Genomic DNA, 24,552 nt, shown 5'->3' with positions numbered 1-24,552 from the left:
ATGCCTTTTGCAGCAACTTGGATGGAGGTGGAGGCCATCATTCTAAGTGAAGTAACACAAGAGTGGAAAAACCAAAACCTGTGTGTTCTCACTTATAAGTGGGAGCTAAGCTATGAGTATGCAAAAGCATACAGAGTTATATAATAGATTTTAGAGACTCAAAGTGGGAGGAGGGAAAAGTGGGTTAGGAATAAAAAATACCTACACATTAGGTATAATGTACACTACTCAAATTACAGGTGCACTAAAAATCTCAGAATTCACCTCTATATAATTCATCCATATAAGAAAAAACACTTGTACCTCAAAAGCTATTGAAATAGAAATTAAGAAAAAAGTTATGAAGAACAACACAAGTCCCTCTATTACCTAAATTTGGCTATCAATCTGGATATCATATTCCATCGGAATAACCCTGTCTAATAATTTGGATTTTCTATCCTCGACTTCCTCATCTCTGGTGACTTTTTTTTTCCTGTCACCCCATTCCTATAGTAAGGTCCTAGAATTTTTTTTTTTTTTTTTTTTTTTTTTGAGACAGAGTCTTACTCTGTCACCCAGGCTGGAGTGCAGTAGCATGATATCGGCTCACTGCAACCTCTGCCTCCTGGGTTCAAGCGATTCTTCTGCCTCAGCCTCCCGAGTAGCTAGGACTATAGGCACACGCCACCACGTCTGGTTAATTTTTGTATTTTTAGTAGAGACGGGGTTTCACCACATTGGCTAGGCTGGTCTCGAACTCCTGACCTCGTGATCCACCCACCTTGACTTCCCAAAGTGCTGGGATTACAGGCGTGAGCCACAATGCCCAGCTGATCCTAGACTTTTCAACACCTCAACCTGTTCAGTTTCCAAAGTGATTAATTCAATCATCTCACTCGCTGACAACAAATTTAAAAGAGGGATAGATGCACTCTATTTGTCACTTTCCCCTTCTTGCTGATTGGAACAGAACACCATCTTGGCCTTGAAATGGAAGTCAAATGATGGAGAAAGTAGAGTGCCAAAATAGAGTGGGTCTGGGCTCTTAATAACTGTAGAAACACTGGACCAGCCCTGGATATAATATCAAGATATTTGAGAGAGAAACTGTATGTAAACTACTCCCATTTCAGTTCTAGGCCCAATGAAACTCGATTCTAATTTGCTGATCTCACTATAAATTCCTCGTCGTTAGTTCAAATGGTTACCCAACACTGGCTGGCATACTTACCATTTTCTAAGTACACTTTCCCACTCTCCACAACCATCCTTTACTGACTTCAAGGACTTGACCTTTCTTTCTCCCGATCTCCTACCCTTTCTCATACCATATTAAATATGTACTTCATGCTTCCTAAAAGACATAATTGATATTGTCATCAAATATACAAATGACCTAAATCTTTACTTATCTTTTCTTTTTCTTTCTAACAACCTTGGAGTAAGTGAGGCTTCTTCTAGCAGAGGCCACTGCCTGTATGGGTATCCAGATACTAACATTTCTACCACCTCAGTTATCTCTTCCTACTTGCATTTTCAGCCTCTCCCTCTCTGCTAGATTTCTGAAAACAGCATTTTAATTTTCTATAATTGATCTCAAGCAAAGGAAAGAAGAACTCCCTGAATGCATCTTCATTTCTACTGACTGTTCTATCTTCCTTGCATATTCAACTGCTTGTAAATATCATCTACACACACCTTTGATGATTTTCCCATCTGCCATTAACTAGACACTTCTTTATTCAGAACCCTGAGAACAGGGTTCTCGATAAGAAAACATGCACTTGAAATTTTTTAGAAAACCATTTAAAACAGCCCTTGTGTTAATGCTGATATCAAAAAATGAAAGGTCACAAACATCCTCCAGTGGGCCTTTTAAAAAATCTTAAACTTATTTGACCTTACATGATCATATTTCTCTTGATTTTTGTGACAACAAATTCTCCTGGCTTTTTTCCTATCTCTCAGTCCCGTCATTTTTCATTTCCTTTACCAACTAAGCTCTTTATACTTTGAAACCTTCAAATTCTTAACCTCCTCAGTAACTCTGTGTATGGTGATCACCTCCCTGAGATGACCTTTCCTCTTTTCTTTGCAATGTTAACTTTTTCTCATCCTCCAGGTGTCACTGAAATATTACTGCCTCACAAAGAACTTGGATTTTAAAACTGTTTGCCACATTGTCTTTTAATGTTTCTGTCTTTTGTAATTAGATATTCATTTCTGATACTATCTCCGCCAAGGTTAATACTCTACCATAAACTCTATAAGGTCAGGGTTCATGTCAGTTTATTCATCATTCTTTTTGAGTAGCCTGACACATGGGAGAGGTTCTGTAAGTACGTGTGGAAAGAATGAATGAATAACTTAGGATGATGGAAATTTTCATTTACTTCATTATAATGCAAGTACAGAGAAAAGAGAGGGGATTTTCTTTAGGTATACTAGTGTTTTATTCATTTTCCATTGCTTTCTGCATCAAAAGTCAAGAAAGATGATTGAGCAGTGAATGGATTCAGAATTGTCTGTAATTTCCATTCAGTTTTTCTGTAAGCCCAAAATTCATCTAAAATTAAAGTTAATTAATTTTTTAAAAGAAAGGCACCACAGTGAAGAGCATGGGCTACAGAGTCACACAGTCTAGATTTCAGTTCCAGCTCTGTCATTTAGGAGATTTGTGACTTCAGGCAAGTTCCTTAAACTCTCCCTGAGAGTAGGATCATTTTTGCTTTATTTTGCTTTGTTTTAATGTTATTCACTGCTGTATCCATATACCTAGAACTACACCTCACACGTAGTATGAACTCAATAAACAGATGCCTCTCATTATTTTGAGGTATGTTCCTTCAATACCTACTTAATTGGAAGTTTTTAACATGAAGGAGTGTGAATTTTATTGAAAGTCTTTTCCGTATCTATTCAGATAATCATGTGGTTTTTTTCTTTAGTTCTGTATATGTGATGAATCACACTTACTGATTTGCATATGCTGAACCAACCTTGCATCCTGGGGATGAAGCCTATTTGATCATGGTGCATTAGCTTTTTGATGTGTTGCTGGATTCAGTTCGCAAATATTTTGTTGAGGATTTTTGTATTGATGTTATTTAAAGGTATTGGCCTATAGTTTTCATTTTTTGTTGTGTCTCTGCCAGATTTCGGTATCAGGATGATGCTAGCCTTATAGGATGAGCTTGGAAGGAGTCCCTCCTCAATTTTGGGGGAATAGTTTCTGTAGGAATTATACCAGTTTTCCTTTGTACATATGGCAGAATTCAGCTGTGAATTCATCAGGTCATGGGTCTTTTTTTTTTGGTTACTAGACTATTTATTACTGATTCAATTTCAGTGCTCATTTTTGGTCTATTTAGGGAGTCAATTTCCTTCTGGCTAAATCTTGGGAGGGTGTATGTGTCTCGGAATTTATCCATCTCTTCTAGGTTTTCTAATTTGTGTGCCTCGAGGTGTTCGTAGTAGTTTCTGATGCTTGTTTTTTATTTCAGTGGGGTCAGTAGTAACATTCCCTTCATCACTTCTAATTGTGTTTATTTGGAGCTTTTCTTTTATTTTCTTTATTAGTATAGCTAGTGGCCTTTAAAAGTATTATTATTATTACTTGAGACAAAGTCTCGCTCTTGTCACCCAGGCTGGAGTACAATGACACAATCTTGGCTCACTGCAACCTCCGTCTCCCAGGTTGAAGCAATTCTCCTGCCTCAGCCTGCTGAATAGCTGGGATTACAGGTGCTTGCTACCACACCTGGCTAATTTTTGTATTTTTAGTAGAGATTGGGTTTCATCATGTTGGCCAAGCTTGTCTTGAACTCCTGACCTCAGGTGATCCCACTGCCTCAGTCCCCCAAAGTACCGGAATTACAGGTATGAGCCATGGTGCCTGTCCTGATTTTTATTTTTATTTCTCATTTTCTGCTAGCTTTGGGGATGGTTTGTTTCCGCTTCTCTAATTGTTTCAGTTGTGAAGTTAGGTTGTTAATGTGAGATCTTTCTAGCAGTTTGATGTGGGTATTTAGTGCTATGAATTTCCCTTTTAACACTGCCTTAGCTGTGTCCTACAGACTCTAGTATGTTGTAATTTTTTTGTCACAATTCATTTTCATTAACAGAAAATAAATACTTATTCCAGTTTAAAAGTTGTCATACTTGAAGTTGCTAATTTAAAAACTGAATTTTAAATAATCACTTAATAATCCTGCTTTGACTAACACAATGAAATGTGGCTTAAAAAAAAAAAAAGTATTCAGCACCATTTGCTCATAGGCCTCTCAGAATTTGTTCTTAAAGTTTCTCGAAATTTCCTGTCTATAAAGTACAGGAATTACCAAGCTACATGAGAAAGCTTCTCTGGGACAGGCAATGGGGAATTAAGCAGTCATCATAAAGGAATCAATGTACATTGCATATAGTGACTTGGACTACAAAACTATCCCTTCTCCTCTACAGTAGCTCAGGAGAGACATGCTTCTAAGCACTGAGGTCTGTGGAGTCTCAGACTGTAATCTGCTGTTAAAATTGATCTTCCTGGCAATAATGGTAAATCTCTGGCACAGATGGTACTGGTCCTTAATGTCATGTGATTTCAGTATATTCAGCAAATAGTTAGGATCTACTTCAATTTATTCAGAAATGAAACATGTTTAATTAGGTTCACTGGCAGAGTAAGGGTATGCTGGTTTAGTATTCTTGTAAAATATGTATACTATGTAGGTAAATCATAGTTTTTTCTTATAAGATGCATTCAAAATGCAAATTCAATTTTAGCTTCCAATGTCCTTTTTTCTTTAATTACACTTTAAGTTCTAAGGTACATGTGCACAACGTGCAGGTTTGTTACATGTGTATATGCCATGTTGGTGTGCTGCACCTGTTTACATTATTTACATTAGGTACATCTCCTAATGCTATCCCTCCTCCCTCCCCCCACCCCATGACAGGTCCCAGTGTATGATGTTCCCCACCCTGTGTCCAAGTGTTCTCATTGTTCAATTCCACCCTATGAGTAAGAACTTGTGGTGAGAACATGTTTTCTGTCCTTGCGATAGTTTGCTGAGAATGATGGTTTCCAGCTTCATCTATGTCCCTACAAAGGACATGAACTCATGCTTTTTTATGGCTGCGTAGTGTTCCATGGTGTATATGTGACACATTTTCTTAATCTAGTCTATGATTGATGGACATCTGGGTTGGTTCCAAGTCTTTGCTATTGTGAATAGTGCTGCCATAAACATACATGTGCATGTGTATTTATAGCAGCATGATTTATAATCCTTTGGGTATATGCCCAGTAATGGGTTGGCTGAGTCGAATGGTATTTCTAGTTCTAGATTCTTGAGGAATCCCCACACTGTCTTCCACAATGGTTGAACTAGTTAAAAATCCCACCAACAGTGTAAAAGTGTTGCTATTTCTCCATATCCTCTCAAGCACCTGTTGTTTCCTGACTTTTTAATGATCGCCATTCTAACGGGTATGAGATGGTATCTCATTTTGGTTTTGATTGCATTTCTCTGGCCAGTGATGATGAGCATTTTTTCATGTGTCTGTTGGCTGCATAAATGTCTTCTTTTGAGAAATGTCTGTTCATATCCTTTGCACATCTTTTGATGGGCTTTTTTGATTTTTTTCTTGTAAATTTGCTTAAGTTCTTCGTAGATTCTGGATATTAGCCCTCTGTTAGATGGATAGATTGCAAAAATTTTCTCCCATTCTGTAGGATGCCTTTCACTCTGATGGTAGTTTATTTTGCTGTGCAGAAGCTCTTTTGTTTAATTAGATCCCATTTGTCAATTTTGGGTTTTGTTGCCATTGCTTTTGGTGTCTTAAACATGAAGTCCTTGCCCATGCCTATGACCTGAATGGTATTGCCTAGGATTTCTTCTAGGGTTTTTATGGTTTTACGTCTAACATTTAAGTCTTTAATCCATCTTAAATTAATTTTTGTATAAGATATAAGAAAGGGATCCAGTTTCAGCTTTCGACATATGGGTAACCAGTTTTCCCAGCACCATTTATTAAATAGGGAATCCTTTCCCCATTTCTTGTTTTTGTCAGGTTTCTCAAAGATCAGATGGTTGTAGATGTATGGCATTATTTCCGGGGACTCTGTTCTGTTCCATTGGTCTATATCTCTGTTTTGGTACCAGTACCATGCTGTTTTGGTTACTGTAGCCTTGTAGTATAGTTTGAAGTCAGGTAGTGTGATGTCTCCAGCTTTGTTCTTTTGGCTTAGGATTGTCTTGGCAATGTGGGCTCTTTTTTGGTTCCATATGAAATTTAAAGTATTTTTTTTTTCCAATTCTGTGAAGAAAGTCATTGGTAGCTTGATGAAGATAGCCTTGAACCTATAAATTACCTTGGGCAATGTGGCCATTTTCACGATATTGAGTCTTCCTATCCATGAGCATGGAATGTTCTTCCATTTGTTAGTGTCCTCTTTTATTTTGTTGTGCAGTGGTTTGTAGTTCTCCTTGAAGAGGTCCTTCACATCCCTTGTAAGTTGGATTCCTAGGTGTTTTATTCTCTTTGAAGCAATTGTGAATGGGAGTTCACTCATGATTTGGCTCTCTGTTTGTCTGTTATTGGTTTATAGGAATGCTTGTGATTCTTGCACACAGATTTTGTATCCTGAGACTTTGCTGAAGTTGCTTATCAGCTTAAGGAGATTTTGGGCTGAGGCGATGAATTTTTCTAAATATACAATCATGTCATCTGCAAACAGGGACAATTTGACTTCTTCTTTTCCTAATTGAATACCCTTTATTTCTTTCTTTTGCCTGATTGCCCTGGCTAGAACTTCCAACACTATGTTGAATAGTAGTGGTGAGAGAGGGCATCCCTGTCTTGTGCCAGGTTTCAAAGGGAATGCTTCCAGTTTTTGTCCATTCGGTATGATATTGGCTGTGGGTTTGTCACAAACAGCTCTTAGTATTTTGAGATATGTCCCATCAATACCTAGTTTATTGAGAGTTTTTAGCATGAAGTGCTGTTGAATTTTGTCAAAGGTCTTTTCTGCATCTATTGAGATAATCTTGTGGTTTTTGTCTTTGGTTCTGTTTATATGCTGGATTACGTTTATTGATTTGTGTATGTTGAACCAGCCTTGCATCCCAGGGATGAAGCCCACTTGATCATGGTGGATAAGCTTTTTGATGTGCTCCTGGATTAGATTTGCCAGTATTTTATTAAGGATTTTTTCATCGATGTTCATCAGGGATATTGGTCTAAAATTCTCTTTTTTTTTTGTTGTGTCTCTGCCAGGCTTTGATATCAGGATGATGCTGGCCTCATAAAATGAGTTAGGGAGGATTCCTTCTTTTTCTATTGATTGGAATAGTTTCAGAAGAAATGGTACCAGCTCCTCTTTGTACCTCTGGTAGAATTCGGCTGTGAATCTGTCTCGTCCTGGACTTTTTTTGGTTGGTAGGCTATTAATTATTGCCTCAATTTCAGAGTCTCTTATTGGCCTATTCAGGGATTCAACTTCTTCCTGGTTTAGTCTTAGGAGGGTGTATGTGTCCAGGAATTTATCCATTCCTTCTAGAGTTTCTAGTTTATTTGCATAGAGGTGTTTAAAGTATTCTCTGATGGTAGTTTGTATTTCTGTAGGATCTGTGGTGATATCCCTTTTATCATTTTTTATTGCATCTATTTGATTCTTCTGTCTTTTCTTCTTTATTAATCTTGCTAGCAGTCTATCAATTTTGTTGATGTTTTCAAAAAACCAGCTCCTGGATTCATTGATTTTTTTAAAGATTTTTTGGGTCTCTGTCTCCTTCAGTTCTGCTCTGATCTTGGTCATTTGTTGCCTTCTGCTAGCTTTTGAATGTGTTCGCTGCTGCTTCTCTAATTATTTTATTTGTGATGTTAGGGTGTCACTTTTAGATCTTTTCTGCTTTCTCTTGTGGGCATTTAGCACTATAAATTTCTCTCTACACACTGCTTTAAATGTGTCCCAGAGATTCTGGTATGCTGTGTCTTTGTTCTCATTGGTTTCAAAGGACATCTTTATTTCTACCTTCATTTCATTATGTATCCAGTAGTCATTCAGGAGCAGGTTGTTCAGTTTCCATGTAGTTGAACGGTTTTGAGTGAGTTTCTTAATCCTGAGTTCTAGTTTGATTGCACTGTGTGTTTGCTATAATTTCTGTTCTTTTACATTTGCTGAGGAGTGCTTTACTTCCAACTATGTGGTCCATTTTGGAATAAGTGTGATGTGGTGCTGAGAAGAATGTATATTCAGTTGATTTGGGGTGGAGAGTTCTGTAGATGTCTGTTAGGTCTGTTTGGTGCGGAGGTGAGTTCAATTCCTGCATATCCTTATTAACTTTCTGTCTTGGTGATCTCTCTAATGTTGACAGTGGGGTGTTAAAGTCTCCCATTATTATTGTATGGGAGTCTAAGTCTCTTTGTAGGTCTCCAAGGACTTGCTTTATGAATCTGGGTGCTCCTGTATTCATATATATATGCATATATATTTAGGATAGTTAGCTCTTCTTGTTGAATTGATCCCTTTACCTTTATGTAATCACCTTCTTTGTCTCTTTTGAACTTTGTTGGTTTAAAGTCTGTTTTATCAGAGACTAAGATTGCAACCCCTACTTTTTATTGTTTTCCATTTGCTTGGTAGGTCTTCCTCCATCCCTTTATTTTGAGCCTATGTGTGTCTCTGCATGTGAGATGGATCTCCTGAATATAGCAAACTGATGGGTCTTGACTCTTTATCCAATTTGCCAGTCTGTGTCTTTTAATTGGAGCATTTAGCCCATTTACATTTAAGGTTAATATTGTTATGTGTGAATTTGATCCTGTCATTATGATGTTAGCTGGTTATTTTGCTCATTAGTTGATGCAGTTTCTTCCTAGCATTGATGGTCTTTACAATTTGGCATGTTTTTGCAGTGGCTGGTACCAGTTTTTCCTTTCCATATTTATTGCTTCCTTCAGGAGCTCTTGTAAGGCAGGCCTGTTGGTGACAAAATCTCTCAGCATTTGCTTGTCTGTAAAGGATTTTATTTCTCCTTCACTTATGAAGCTTAGTTCGGCTGGATATGAAATTCTGGGTTAAAAATTCTTTCCTTTAAGAATGTTGAATATTGGCCCCCACTCTCTTCTGGCTTGTAGAGTTTCTGCTGAGAGATCCACTGTTAGTCTGATGGGCTTCCCTTTGTGGGTAACCTGACCTTTCTCTCTGGCTGCCCTTAACATTTTTTTCCTTCATTTCAGCTTTGGTGAATCTGACAATTATGTGTCTTGGAGTTGCTCTTCTTGAGGAGTATCTTTGTGGAGTTCTCTGTATTTCCTGAATTTGAATGTTGGCCTGCCTCGCTAGGTTGGGGAAATTCTGCTGGATGATATCCTGAAGAGTGTTTTCCAACTTGGTTCCATTCTCCCCGTCACTTTCAGGTACTCCCATCAGACATATATTTTGTCTTTTCACATAGTTCTATATTTCTTGGAGGCTTTGTTTTCTTTTTACTCTTTTTTCTCTAAACTTCTCACTTCATTTCATTCATTTGATCTTCAATCACTGATATCCTTTTTCCACAATCAAATCAGCTACTGAAGCTTGTGCATACATCACATAGTTCTCGTGGCCTGGTTTTCAGCTCCATCAGGTTATTTAAGGACTTCTCTACACTGTTTATTCTAGTCAGCCATTTGTCTAATCTTTTTTCAAGGTTTTTAACTTCTTTGCCATGGGTTGGAACATCCTCCTTTAGCTCAGAGAAGTTTGTTACTATCGATCTTCTGAAGCCTTCTTCTCTCAACTTGTTAAAGTCATTCTCCATCCAGTTTTGTTCCATTGCTGGTGAGGAACTGTGATCCTTTGGAGAAGAGGCGCTCTGATTTTCAGCTTTTCTGCTCTGGTTTCTCCCCATCTTTGTGGTTTTATCTACCTTTGGTCTTTGATGTTGGTGACGTACAGATGGGGGTTTGGTGTGGATGTTCTTTCTATTTGTTAGTTTTCCTTCTAATAGTTAGGACCCTCAGCTGCAGGTCTGTTGGAGTTTGATAGAGGTCTACTCCAGATACTGTTTGCCTGGGTGTCACAAGCAGAGGTTGCAGAACAGCAAGTATTGCAGAACAGCAAATGTTGCTGTCTGATTTTTCTTCTGGAAGCTTCATTTCAGAGGGGCACCCGGCTGTATGTCATTTGGCCCCTACTGGGAGTTGTCTACCAGTTAGGTCATTCGGGGTCAGGGACCCACTTGAGGAGGCAGTCTGTCCGTTCTCAGATCTCAAACTCCGTGCTGGGATAACCACTACTCTCTTTAAAGCTGTCAGACAGGGACATTTGGTAAATCATAGTCTTAAATCATACTTAGAATACTACATTATTCAAACCAATATCTATTTTAACAAAATGTTTATAATTAAAAACAGCTGATGAAACTAAAGCCAAAGGTATGACAAATAAGACCCAGCTCTGTGTTGCTTAAAGAACTTTTAAAAGGCATGTGCCCATAAAGCCATTCAAGGAGAGGGAAGGAGTCCCCCTGCTCGTCATTCTTACTGTAAAGTTCGTACTGGGGCTGGGCCAGAAATTAGCACTACTAAATACTTCAGAAACGTCCAAAGTGTTAAAAAGTCTTTCATGCAAAAGAACGTCTTTCAGTGAATAGTAGTGCTCATCAGAATTTCCTAATAACACAAAAACAAAGGCAAGTCTGTACATTTGATCAGATGTCAAAGTAATGGGACTATTACGTGAAGACTATTATGTGAACCTTAGCCAGAGCTCCTGCTGGCTTCTTCCTATATACTGTCAACCAATTTGAGTAAAGTGAACTTTGTGAGAGAATAGTGTTTGATAGCCAGGGCCTCTTTTGGGCATTTCTTCTTAAATGGAATAAACCACAGATAAGAGAGTAGGGGAGATAATACAGGGAAGCTACTCTTTCCAGCTCAAAGGAATTGATGAAGCCCATGTATGCATTCAGGAAGCCCATGGGATCTTCTAGCTAAGGATCATGGCTAATGTGGTCATCCAGAATCCACATCATGGACCATGACAGCTTTTCCCTGTACAGCTCCAAAAACTCTGGATGGGATTTACAGGATCCAATGGCTCACAGATAATAAAAATCAATGGGGGTAGTTTCAGAGGCAAGAGCTCCCACTCAGCACCTTCTAAATTATTTCTCTGATTTATGATGTACCATAAGCGACGGTCAATGACTAAGTTCCCGTCATTATTGCAGCAGTGGGATGGGACTGCCCACATACCCCATCCCATAGCTCACTCTCAGAGGGCCAAGTACATGGCCCAAAGACTGGGGTGAGACATCGAAAGAATACAAAGAAGTTTGTCAGCCATGTGAGGATGGGTGAGAGCACATCTCCAGCTTTAAGTAGCTTTTGGAGAAGGAGGGGACAGTGAGTCTCAGGAAAGGAAACTCCATTTCACAGATGGATACTCTATGGAGATGGATACTGTATGGTAAGCCTACCAGATTGATTCTGTTGTACTTTTAGAGGAGCTCCTGAGTAACAGTATCTCCATAGTCATGAGACAAAAGATTGGTCCTGTGGTTCTGGAGCCCCAGATGACATAAAAGTGCTTCCATAATGCTAGCCCGCTCAAATATGGAATAGTGATGTGGTTGTGGTTTGTCACTGAAGCCAAAGTCTAAGAAATCAAGTGCAAGCACTTGATGAAACCTCAAAGTCAGACTTTCCTAAATCTTGTACCAATCATAGCTGGATGTTAGAAAGCTGTATAAAATCACAACTATCTCCAGACTTCCAACCACACCCACAGAGTCTTGGTAGAAGATATGCAGTCCCTCATAAGCGAAAAAATTGCCTGAATATTTCCAAGAGTGAAGGGCTGGGGAGACCTGAGGGGGTGGGATCTGCAGGTATGCAGCAAATAGGCATACAGCCAACAGCGCCACTCGGACGCACCATACCCTCATCCTGATTCAGGTAAGTCCTGGACTATAGGACTCCATGTTTAGGGGAACCAGTTGTGCATGCTAGTATATTGTATTTTATAGTGTATTTTTGTTCTCATTATTTTCAAAGAACTTCTTGATTTCTGCCTTAATTTCATTATTTACCCAAAAGTTATTGGAGCATATTGTCTAATTTCCATCTAATTGTTTGGTTTTGAGCAATTTTTATAGTCTTGACTTCTATTGCTGTGGTCCTAGAGTGTGTTTGATAAGATTCTGGTTCTTTTTCATTTGTTGAGGATTGCTTTATGTTCAATTATGTGGTTGACTTTAGAGTACACGCCATGTGGTGATGAGGAGAATGTATATTGTGTTGTCTTTGGGTGAAGAGTTCAATAAAGGTTACAGCCAACGGTACACTGAATAGGCAAAAACTAGCATCATTCTCCTTGAAAATCAGCACAAGACAAGGATGCCCTCTCTCGTCACTTTTATTCAACATAGTATTGAAAGTCCTAGCCATAGCAGTCAGGCAAGAGAAAGAAATAAAGGGCATCCAAATAGAAAGAGAAGAAGTCAAACTATCTGTTTGCAAATGACATGATTTTCTTGCTAGAAAACCCCATAGTCTCAGCCCAAAAGCTCCTCCAGCTGAAAAAAAAACTTCAGCAAAGTTACAGGATACAAAATCAATGCACAAAAATCACTAGCATTCTTATACACCAACAACAGCTAAACTGAGAGCCAAATCAGAAAGGCAATATCATTCACAATTGCCACACATACACACAGACACCCCCCTAGGAATATAGCTAACCAAGGAGGTAAAAAAATCTCTACCATGAGAACTACAAAAGATTTCTCAAAGAAATCAGAGAAGTCACAAACAAATGGAAAAACATCCCATGCTCATGGATAATAAGAATCAATATCATTAAAATAGATATAGTGCCCAAAGCAATTTACAGATTCAATGCTATTCCTATCAAACTACCAGTGACATTCTTCACAGAACTATAAAAAATTATTTTAAAATTCATATGAAACCAAAAAAAGCCTGAATAGCCAAGGCAATCCTAATCAAAAGGAACAAAGCCAGAGGCATCAAGCTATCCACTGTCAAACTATATTACAAGGCTACAGTAACCAAAAGAGCATGGAACTGGTACACAAACAGGCACATAGACCAATGGAACAGAATAGAGAGCCCAGAAATAAGGCTGCACATGTAGGATCATCCTGTCTTCAACAAAGCTGACAAAAACAAGCAACGGGAAAAAGACTCCCAATTCAATAAATGGTGCTGAGATAACTGGCTAGCCATATGCAGAAGATTGAAGCTGGAGCCATTCCTTAAACCATATACAAAAAGCAACTCAAGACAAATTGAAGGCTGGGTGTGGTGGCTCACGCCTGTAATCCCAGCACTTTGGGAGGCCAAGGAGGGCAGATCACTTGTGGTCAGGAGTTCAAGACCAGTCTGGTCAACATGGTGAAACTCCAGCTCCACGAAAAATACAAAAATTAGGTGGGCGTGATAGCAGGTGCCTGTAATCCCAGTTACTCAGGAGGCTGAGGTATGAGAATTGTTTTAGCCTAGGAGGTGGAAGGTATAGTGAGCTGAGACAATGCTACTGCACTCCAGCCTGGGTGGCAGAGCGAGACTCTATCTCAAAAAATAAAATAAAATAAAATAAAAGATGGATTAAATATTTAAATGTAAAACTCCAAATTATAAAAACCCTGGAAGACAACCTGGGCAATACTATCCTGGACATAGAACAAACAAAGATTTCATTTCAAATATACCAAAAGCAATTGCAACAAAAGCAAAAATTGGCAAGTAGGATCGGATTCAACTTAAGAGCTTCTATACTGCAAAAGGAACTATCAACAGAGTAAAGAGACAACATGCAGAATGGGAGAAAATATTTCTAATCTATGCATCTGACAAAGGTCTAATATCCAGCATCTATAAAAAATAAATTCACAAAAGAAAAACAAACAACTCCATTAAAAAGTAGGCAAAGGACATGAACAGACACTTCTCAAAATAAGACATACATGTAGCCAACAAACATATGAAATAAAACTCAATATGACTGATCATTAGAGAAATGTAAATGAAAGCCACAATGTGATACCATTTCACACCAGTTAGAATGGATACTATTAAAAAGTCAAGAAAATAACAGATGCTGGTGAAATTGTGGAGAAAAGGGAACACTTAAACACTGTTGGTTGGAGTATAAATTAGTTCAATCATTGTGGAAAGCAGTACAGTGATTCCTCAAAGGGCTAAAAGCAGAACTAGCATTCAACCAGCAATTCCATTACTGGGTATATACCCAGAGGAATATAAATCATTCTACAATAAAGACACATTCCCAGGAATGTTCATTACAGCCCTATTCACAATAGCAAAGACATGGAATCAACCTAAATGCAACCAATGACAGATCCACTAAAGAAAATGTGGTACATATACACGATGGAACACTATGCAGCCATAAATAAGAATGAGATAATGCCTTTTGTGGTAACAAGGATAGTCCTGGAGGCTGTTATCCTTAGCAAAGTAACACAAGAACAGAAAACCAAATACCACATGTTCTCACTTATAAGTGGGAGCTAAATGGTAAGAACTTATGAACACAAAGCACAAAACAACAGACACAAGGGTCTACTTGAGCAGGGAGAGTGGAAAGAGGGAGAAGAGCAGAAAAAAAAAAAAAACTATTGGTTACTAAGCTTAATACTTGGGTGATGAAATAATATGTACAACAAACCCCTGTGACATGTGTTTACCTATTTAACAAATCTTCACATTTACCTACAAACTCAAAAGTTAAAAGAAATAAGTAAAATAACATTTCTATACACTGAATTATTTAAAAAACTCACTGAATACATAAATGAATACACTTTTTCAAAAATCAACAAACAGGTCAAATTTTGCAACACAGTTTTGTTGCAAAATGGAGAGCTCCTTATTTATACAACTCACATAATTTCTTCATTTGCCAGATGAACAGCTAGCCTCTATGGCATCAGTACCCTTTGTTTTTATCTTAATATTTTCTCTAGTTCATGTTCTCAATGTTTCAATTTTTTTCTCCTTAAATCCAACAATGCAGATTTCCACATTCACCTAGAGTTATCATCAAGAAGGTACTTCTTGTGAATAAAAATGGAAAAACATTTTTTATGTCTTTATGGACAAATTTAACAGTTCAACTTACTTATGTTTATTGTGATTGAGTGAAATAATAAACTGACAAACACCAGCTGAGAGTGAAGCACGGATACCAAGTCTCCAACTTTCAGAAATTCTCAATATCATCCCAACTTAATATTTCTCAGGGAAAATAATTTACTGGCATTGTCTAGTAATTTCATATGTTTAACTCCCAGGAGTGCAAAGGAATATAATTAACGTCCCTCTCTGGAAATTAGAAGGAATGGGATAGCTAACATGCAGGAGATTGCCAAGACCAAAAACATGTTCCACAAAACTTGGCAAAGGAATCAAAGTTGGCAAAGAAATCAAAACATTCTTACTATGCAGGTTGGGATCATGTTGAATTCATGTCAACAAATCATAGTTCTCTAAGGTCTAGCTCAGCAAATTTATGTTGTTTAAGAAAGAAAATCAGTGTGCTACAGGGGTCCAGTTATATTAAACGCCTTAAGCTTCATGCAGCACATGGTGAACATTTGTCTTGCTATTTCAAAGTTGAGCAAGGTTTTTCAAGATTCTGCTTCTAAAATATACATAAATCAAACAACCAGAGGATACAATTCATTCTATTTTAAAATTTAACTTTTTTTGGAAGAAAAATAAAATCATTCAGTACAATTACCATAAGCTGCTAGCCTTATTTATCATCAACATCATCATCAACAAACACTTGTTGACTATACGTTATGTGCTAGGCATTTTGCTAACCTCTGAAGACTCAGAAATATAATTTTTATCTATACTGCACCTGGCCTGGTATATATCTAAAAATGATAAAATATAATTGAAAGAAAGGCAGCTGGCACTTGTCTATTAAGTCAGACAGTCATGCAGTCATTCTGTCATCATTCATTCATTTTATAGTTCCTCCTATACCACTCTACACAGTGCTGGACATGTAGAAGTAAATAAAACAGATATGGTTTCAGCTTTCCTGGTGCTAGATATTCTACTATATATAGTATAAATATTAACTCACTCACTTTAAGACTCAAGGTTATAACTATGAAAAAATCAGAAAACTGAGGCTTAAACGAATGTTGCCTAAATAATGAATAGATATAACTTCAGATGTATCCCATTTCTTTTATTTAGGGTTTCAAGTAATAATGAGAAAATGAAAGCAATATAAGAAGAAAGGAAACTTATTTGACACTGTTGACTGGATAACGTAGCAGCTATACACTTACTAAAGCAGCTAAAAAAGCTCAATATTCACTTCCCCACCCAGCCACCCTAGCAGCTAGAAGTGGCCAGATGACACACACTCCTTTCTTTTTGAGACAGAGTCTCACTCTGTCGCCCACGCTGGAGTGCAGTGGCACGATCTCGGCTCACTGGAAGCTCCACCTCCCGGGTTCATGCCATTCTCCTGCCTCAGCCTCCCGAGTAGCTGAGACTATAGCCCGCCACCATGCCCAGCGTTTTTTTGTTTTTTTTTTTGTTGTTGTTTGTTTGTTTTTTGTATTTTTAGTAGAGACGGGGTTTCACCATGTTAGTCCGGATGGTCTTGGTGTCCCGACCTCGTGATCTGCCCACCTCGGCCTCCCAAAGTGCTGGGATTACAGGAGTGAGGCACCACGCCTGGCCAACACACTCCTTTCTAGTAAAACACAGCAGACGTCTGGTAAGGATGTCTGACAGTGTTCTGTGTTTACAATGAGTAGAACAGAAGCAGTATATATTTTCCCTTCATCCTTCCCTGGGCACAGATAAAGGTAGAGCAGTCCCTATGTCATACATAGAAAACTAAGATATTAAAGATAGAAAGCCCCTAGATGACATCATCAATCCCCTGCATCAGGCTTGTTCTACCTATCCTTCCACTTTTTGTCACATGAAATTTTTAAAAAAAGGAAGAAAGAAAACTTATTTGAAATACATGTTTACTTATCAGTAATCTATTGTTGTGTAACCTATAGTCCCAAAACTTAATGGCTTCAGTTGCATTAATTAGCACATGACCAGCAATTTGGGCTGGGTTCAGCTGGTGGTTCTTCTGCTTGTCTTGCCTTGGTTCATTCATATGACGTTCCTCAACTGGCAGCTCAACTGAGGCATGATGGTACAAAATGACCCTACCTTCTTGTCTGGAGGTTGGTGGTGGCTGTCAGTTGGGATATGTGTCTTCAGCATTTTAGCCTGAGCTTCTTCACATGGTGCCAATGCTACAAGAGAGCTGGTCACAATACACCTGTTAATGTCTTATTGACTAAAGCAAGTCATAAGGCCAAGTTTGGAGTAAACATGGGAGTGAGCTACACAAGCATGTGAAGACAGGGAGGTGTGACACATTGAGAACAATTACTCTAATAATCTACCACTTATATTAATGTTATTTACCTCCTTCTCTTTAACCAATTTTTATGCCCTATGTAACAAATGAGTATAACTTCTGAAAGTACTCTATCTCAAATATGACCTATTTTCTTTATTCTGAATTATCTTTTGATATTTCAAATTTTCTTTTCTCATATGTCTATGGACTAGACAATACACGTCTATTTTACTATTTGATAATGTGGCTAAGATATGTAAAAGGAAGAGCAAATCCTATTGTCTGCTAGAGTTACTGATCACTGAGGACCTCCTCACTCTGTAGGCAGTTTTGAGCTGCTTGCAGATAACTAGCATCTCATTATAGATAGCTGAGATAGAATAACAATGGACAACAGCAGGTAAAACTGCCCAAGGATTTGGAGGTCAGATACAAATTGTAGTAAGTGGGTCAAGATATGTAAGCAGTTGCTTAATAGCACTGTCTCTATTGCATTAATAACGGGTAAAAAGTAATCCTGTTTCATAAATGTAAACAATTTGTATTGCAGTGTCATTATTTGTGTACTTTAAAAGGGATAAATGAAACATCATATGTACATTTAACTAATAGAAATTCTACCTTCTGGGAAACATTTAAAAAATATAATCAGTGACTTGTTCATGCCATCATTCACTCATTGGGTGTATGACTCAGAGTCAGGTAAGTCAAAAGATATAAATCTTCCATGGCTTAGCTCATGCTACAGTGAAAGTGACATTCAGAGCATGAGGTCTTGAAATTAAAGATGATTTTTTTAAAAGAGGAAATGTTTTGGGGTGAGATTTTTTTCATTATACACTAACTTTAAGATGCTTGTGTAAAATGTAATTCCAATGTGAAAACATGCATAGAATTGTAGTTATCACCAAAGTGTTCTAAAATTCCACTGGATTTTATTTAGAATAAAAGCCATTTTTTTCCCTAAATATTTCACGTGATTCTCTGTAAACAGATATTTTAGCAGCCGGGATATTGTTAGTGCCACTACTACCATTAACTTCACTTTCAACCCAAATGAATTTATTTTGTGTGGAGTAAGAAGTGTTGATTAAAGATGAACATGGAGAAAGCATCTATTGCTAACCCTTTTCCTAGCATTCAATTAAAAACACTGGAAATGCAGGGGAAAATTCCCATACAAATATTTAATAATATAAAAAGAGACATACTACATTTGTCTCATACAAATGCTAATTTTTAGCCCCTGTGGCAAGGCCTGTGATTGGCTCCATATGTTTCTACAATAAGAGACATATTAAGATTCTTATGGTTCCATTTCTTTTATCCAACTTGTCTTCCTCCCAGCCTCTAGCTGTGCCTCTTCTAAATTCTCTAGCCTTCAGGAAGCAAGTACAAGAGGTGGTTCAGTTTCTCAGATATAATTTCCTCTCTTTCTCTCTAAAACCAATGACATGGTCAGCTTTCCAGACATTATAGGGTAAAAAGAGACTTTAAATTTGTTTTTGAGAGTATTTAAATTGGCCAGGGAGTCACTTTTGAATGTGTGCTAACATTCAGACTAACTTTCTAAATAACATCTCTTCAAAGTCTGACAAACAGATATTAATGATTGCCTCTCAGTCCTAAACTTCCAATTTAATAACTTTACCATTTAAGAATTTATATGGAATCACAGTAAACACAATAAAAAATGCCAAGGAAGTTAACAGACAGAAAATGTTTTTCAAAATGGCTGTAATTTCCATCAATAGAGTATAACCACTGGTCAGATGAAAAATCACTTTCCAATACATTTCCCAATGTATTGGCAAATGTCATTTTTCCAGGACAATCTGTTTTCTTCAAATCACTTATCAAAAAGTTACTGAAAGTCACACATCTGCCTATTCAACATTAGAGGAAAATCTTATTTTGTTTAATGTCATATGTAAGCGTGATAAAGTTTGAATAATGAAAGATAAAGTGAAAGACCCAAAGAAAAATCTCTATCACAGGGATGACTAATTTCATTACTCTTATTTCTATTTACAAAGTATTTTCAGAAGAAAGGAGTTGTTGAAACTGCTGTAACCTTTATAAAGAGAAACATTAATATAACATGGCTGCTCCAAAAGCAAGAAAATTATGTTCCTCTGAAGAACAAGAAACAAAATTGTCTTTTTAAATTTTTTATCTAGTAGAACTTGGTTGAATTAACTTAATCTTCAGGTGCCCCTGCCTGAAAACTGAACAACTGGTAAATAAGTCTAATGGAAACTTAGGAAATCTGTGCCAGAAATAAGATGCTCGACTCATCTAAGACTGTGTAAGAGCACATTTTTAAAAAAACACTTGGCAAATTGAAATAACATGAAGAAATGGTGAAACTTTCTACACTACTCTGGGTGAAACACAAAATTAAAGGAGGAAGAACTTCTATTCAGTTATGGAGAATAGGGATATAAGGACTTTCCTTTTAACTCACATTTTTGTTTCTCATACGATGATGAAAAGTACAAATTATTGCCTATGTTTGGTATGACATTCAAATCAATGTGAACTATTTCCCATGTTCAAACCCCACAAAAATATTTAGCTTCTGACCATAAACTTGTGCAGTTACTGCCAGGCTAATTTTTGTAAGGATACAGAAAATGGGTTTTGTGAGTGTATGATTTCATTTAATTGATTTATCTATTTTAATTGATATGTAACATCTGTATATATTTTCCCTATACATGTGATAATTTGATACATCTGCATAATCAAATCGGGAGAGTTAGACTATCCATCACTTTAAATATTTATCTTTTCTTTATGCTAGGAACATTTGATTTTGATTATCCTCTTCCCACTATTTTCGAATGTCCAATAGATTAATGTTAACTATAGTCACCCTATTGACCTATCATGTTATTTATAATAAAGCTTGGTAATGGAAGGATATTACAAATGCATTACTTTCTACAATGTACTAATTGAATGTATTATAGATTATGAAAACTATATACATATGGTTATTTTGATTTCCTGTATATAATCAACCAATATTCCTCTCTCTCTCCCTTAAATGCATGTTAATACACACTGACCAAACATATACATATCTACACATAAACTTTTTCTTCTCATAATATCAGACGAATTTAAGTCTTCTTGCTCAATTACACTTGATTCCCTGAAGCATGGAAAATATGACAATGGTGCATAGGACCAACAGGTTTCATCTCACCTGCTAACTCTCTTTCATTGATAGTGCTGTCTGGAGCAAGGAGATGAGAAGGATTTGTAGGTCAGCAAAAAAGGGTACTATAGTCACTTGGTAATGGCTTCCATGGTAAGGCATGAGTAGCTAGATATTTACTATTTATTTTAGATGATCTCCCTCTCAATGTTCTTTGCAATAAGACACACAGAAATCCAGACTTCAGAAGAAAAACTGTCAACTAACAAAAAGTAACAGGTGCTGGGTCTCTGGGGGTGTTCAGTGTGTTATGTTAAGAAGTGGAGAGATATGGAAAAGCAGGAATATCCCATCAAGACAATTCAATCAGTAGCTGCATCATTCAGTTAAATATTTATTAGCTCAATTCATCACAGTTAAACCTTTTACACAGGGCACAGTTAGTTAGCACTGGCAAGTCCATTGTGATCACTGGAAGCAAGTGCACAAGACAGGGTCAATACCCACAAAGAAGCACACTTTTCTTTTCTACAGATAATGAATCTAAGAATCATCTCTACACCTGACAGGCATGTTAGCATTCAAAAGAAGTAATTCTAACCAGGGGTTAGGCATGGTCATCAGAGCTCCTTACAGCGCCTATACTCTCACCAAAGAGCTTAACTTCAAGGTTACAAGCTCTTACACAATCCTAAAAATCGTCTTCCATAAGAGAGAGAAATACGGACCCGCCACTACTTTGTCTTGTTTCTCTAGTACCTTGTAGGGTTCTCCACATAGAAGGTTGACAGCCTTTTACGGATTTCTTTGGAGGCCACCTGTGTCAAGAAACTCTTAAAGTTAACTATCTATGCTGTTCCTTGAAGGGAAAGGAATGACAGCTAGAAAATAAGGTACATAAAATTTCAAACTCCATCAGCTGTTAACAAGTTGTAAGTTTTGTTGTTGACATTTAGGAAAGTTACAGACTGGTAATAACTTTATTTTGAATCTCAAAGCTATTAAATATTGCCATATCAAAAAACTAAGTGGCAACAGCAGTGAGTGGATTCTTTAGATATGAAATTCTAATCCTAATAAAAATAACCTGGACAGAATAAAGGGGGTTGGGAATTCAAACTCTGTTTAACATTCCTTATAGTTGCTACACAGGTTTGTGCAGTGGTGGCATGCTTACTGTACTTACCTTAAAATAGATAAAATATATCTGAAGAGGACAATGGTTATAAAGCACCCGACTTCAGTGTTTGGCCTATAGTGAGTATTCAATAAGTAACAGTCACTATTATTTTATTAAATTTTGTACAAGGGCAGAAGTTAAACCAGATATTCATAGCATTGCCTAAATAAGAGCTGCCCAATGAGCTATTTACTCTTCAAACAGGTTCTGATGTCATACAAATTTGTGCCAGAAATCAAGTTCAGTTCCTGTCACATAATCTAGGCTTTTAAGTTTTTTTGTCTGTTTGTGCTTGGTTTGGTTGTACTTTTTAGATTATCTTATTCTTCTTATGTCTGTACATAGAATAATTTTCCCTTCACTTTGTGAACTTCTTGTCCACCATTAAGGACTAAAAACTAGACCTTGCTTCCTTCAAGAAGCCTTCTCTTTATTCTCTTCTTGTCAACACAGAGGGAAGGTACCCTCACTTTTTCATATTGTCTTGGCCACATCTTTACCCATCACAGTTAGTCAATTGTGATATAATCCTTCATTTTACTATATCCTTTCTATATTCTGGGTTGCTTAAGGGCAATGACCTTAAATTATATCCATAATGTTACACATGTCAATTCCCTTTTAAGTCATATAATCATATTTCTATTTTGGTTGGAATTTTGCTGAACGTTTGCTCAACATCTTTATCAAGATAAAGAATAAAAGATGAAATTTACTGAGCGTTTAATACCCGGCAAGCACCATGCTAAGGATTTTATTTGCAAGATCTCATTAAACTCCATCAAAAACCCTACAGAGAAGACTCTATCATAATCACTATTTTAAGGAAGGAGAAATTGAGTATTGGAGAGCAAAGGTAGCTGGCTAAAGCAAAATCAGTAAATGGCAGAGTCATCGTTTACACCTATGTGTTCTGACCCCAAAGTTGTACATTTAACCACTAAGTCATATTGCCTTCTATAAAATGTTCCATTTGCAACCTAAATCCTATTTAAGGTCAACCATAGTGTGCATTAAAATACATGTCTATACACATATACCACCACACACCCCCATGCACATCACATGCTAAAAAATAAGTCAACACATAATAATAACACTAAAGATTACATGTAAGAAGTCTTTCAGGCAAGCATGACTAGTTTCAGGACTTCTGAATTCTGTAGGCATCTCAAAATCTGAAGTAAGGTGAAATATGACAATTGAGAAGGTTTCTGATGATGCTAACTTGCCTTGATTTGATGGGAGGGGAAAATCAACATACAGACGATCTAAGGGAACTCCAGATGGACTCCACCAGAGTGAGTGAAGAGGCAGATTAATGGCAGATGAAAATTAACTCCAGAAAGAATGAAATAATGTGTGGATAAAACATCACATCAACTTTCCAGTGCAGCATTCTGGATTTTCTTTTAACCTCAGTATAAAAAGTCAGTTCGTAGTATTTCACTGTCACAGGAGCCTAGTGTGAACTTAAGAGAGTAAATATTACAGAAGGATAACTTTCCCCATGTAACCTGCATCTGTCAACAGCTGGACTGCAAACTGACCAAATGTTCTATGGAGAAAATAGTTTGGAATTATTTTGGAGTTACTTTGATGATGTTCTTCACTGTGAAAAACCAATTTTCAAAAAGCAAACAGGATACTTAGCAGAATGCGAAAAAGGACAGATCCTAACACCGTGCTGAAGCATCACATTTGATTTTACTGTGTGTGCCATAGAACCAGACTGAAACAGTCCTAGGGTGAAAGTAAATAATCTTTTTCTATATAAAGAGCACTATCTGGACCAGAATCCAAGGACTTTAAAGTAGTACAGTGTGATATGTAGTCATGCTTTTAGATTATATTAGATGGAAAAAAGTTACTATTGTCATTTCTGCTAATAGAAGCCACTGAGAAGTACTATTTTAATATTACCATGTACCATAGGGCAAGGGTAGTGAAGATATGCTTCTATCCTGTGTTTATACAGTTTTACAAAGCAAGAACTGGAGTCACAAGGAAATAATGACAAAATAATATAGAAAAGGAAATGTTTCATCTCTGCAGAATATGATCAGCTTGGGGCAATCAATGTCAATGAAGGTCAGGATGCCAAATACTGTGGCTGGAGTTATAAAGAAGCTGACTAATTTTAAGATCAACAATAACAACGACAATAGAATAGCTAAGTGAGGAGTGCTCAAACCCAAACTCAAGATACAGGAAAACATCATATCTTAAGTGATACGTTATCATTAACATCATATTCATATTATATTCATATTATAACATGTTATATGATGTTAATGATAATATCATATATTAAATAATATTATTTGTGATATGATGCTAATTGTTCCTATCTTGAGTTTGGGTTTGATCTTAAAAAGATTTATTTTAGTCTTCATTCATTGTTCCTAAACTGGAAATTTGAGCTATGGGCATTAGAAACAAAGCAGTCTCACCCTGCCTGCATTAACAGTTTGTTTTTTTTGAGATGGAGTCTCGCTCTGTCACCCAGGCTGGAGTGCAGTGGCACGATCTTGGTTCACTGTAAGCTCCGCCTCCCAGGCTCAAGTGATTCTCCTGCTTCAGCCTCATGAGTAGCTGGGACTACAGGCACACACCATCATGCCCAGCTAATTTTTGTATTTTTAGTAGAGACGGGGTTTCACCATATTGGTCAGGCTGGTCTTGAACTCCAGACCTCATGATCTGCCCTCCTCACCCTCCCAAAGTGGCATTAACATCTTTAAAGGCAGATTATTTCAACTTAAGTATCAGAGAAATGACAGAGCATGG

The 24,552-nt window shown here is 37.2% G+C and overlaps 1 protein-coding gene and 1 pseudogene across 3 annotated transcripts in view; both read right to left on the bottom strand.

Annotated features, from left to right (window-relative positions):
- The window catches only part of RBMS3 (RNA binding motif single stranded interacting protein 3), a 1,467,317-nt gene that overhangs the window by 930,052 nt on the left and 512,713 nt on the right, over window positions 1-24,552 (bottom strand). The gene's annotated exons all lie outside the window — the stretch shown is intronic.
- Window positions 9,944-12,393, bottom strand: LOC108584721 (annotated as a pseudogene).

Source organism: Papio anubis, chromosome 2, assembly GCF_008728515.1.
Source record: "Papio anubis isolate 15944 chromosome 2, Panubis1.0, whole genome shotgun sequence".
NCBI classification, from domain to species: Eukaryota; Metazoa; Chordata; class Mammalia; order Primates; family Cercopithecidae; genus Papio; species Papio anubis.
The sequence above is the reverse complement of the archived record's forward strand: the minus strand, read 5'-3'. Positions and strand labels throughout refer to the sequence as shown.